Raw genomic sequence first — 1,250 nt, forward strand, 5'->3', positions numbered from 1 at the left:
GAATTTAATGATTATACTAATTATATTTTAGATTTTTTATATTTAAAATGAGATGTTTATTCTGTATTTGATTGTGTTTATCTRCAGTTAGTTACACGAATTCAGATATGTGACGAAATCGGATAGGGATGAAATCGTTTAAGGATGAACGGGTTTGAGAGTTTTTAAGAGTTTTAGCCAAATGCTTTATAAGATAGTATAGATATGGTCCCCTTCTTTTATTAACCAAACAATTAGTATTAACTTTGTTAACTGTGGTATTTTTGTCTTTTTTATATATTGATACTACATTTTTTAATTATCACGTTCACTTAATTAATACAATTCTTAATTATCTTATTCACTTGATTATTACATTCCTTAATTATTTCATTCACTTGATTGTTTCACCTATGAAATTTCTAATGTCATCTATGAACTTTAAATAAAAATCATTGTTTCACTTTTTGGTTCACCTATAAACTTTGAGTATCTGGTTTTATCTATGAAATTTATACAAAAAACACTATCTTACTTTCTGATTTTATCTTTAAACAAAAATAACTTAAATATTATTATTGATTCTTTTCCAAAAGTAAATATGAATATCTTCCAAAATTAAAAAGCATTAAATAATATTATTGAATATCTTTTAAAAATAAAATATGATTATCTTCCAAAAATAAAACAATTTGTTTCAAAAATACCCTTCATTTAATATAATTTAATTTGTCTTATTTTTTATTAGATTATAACCTCTTATTAATCATAACCATTAATAAAAGGCTTAGATCGGTTAACAAAGTCAATACTGTTTACTTGGTTAACAAATAATTACACCTATATATATGTATGTGTATATAGACTTGGGATCATGTGAGACCAGCCTGTTTTCATGAGACCTTTTTACACTTGAAACTTCACAGCAAAATGCTAGGAAGGTGACTTTTTTAACCTTCACAGTGTTTTTGCTGTAAATGTTCGACTTTTTTTAACCTTCACAGTGTTTTTGCTGTGAAGTTTCAAATGTAAAGATGTGGTCTCATGGATCTCACGAAAACAGGTTGGTCTCACGTGAACCCAACCCTGTGTGTGTGTGTGTGTATATATATATATATATATATATATATTATTCAAGAGAGAACTGAGTTGTTTGTGGTAACTGTGAGAACCAATATTAACCACAAATCAATAGATAAATTAGGAAATTTATAAATTTGGTAATTTTAAATTAAAATCTTAATGCAAGGATATTTTTGGTATTTTAAAAC

Source organism: Cynara cardunculus, assembly GCF_001531365.2.
Source record: "Cynara cardunculus var. scolymus isolate 2C chromosome LG 10, CcrdV1, whole genome shotgun sequence".
NCBI lineage: Eukaryota > Viridiplantae > Streptophyta > Magnoliopsida > Asterales > Asteraceae > Cynara > Cynara cardunculus.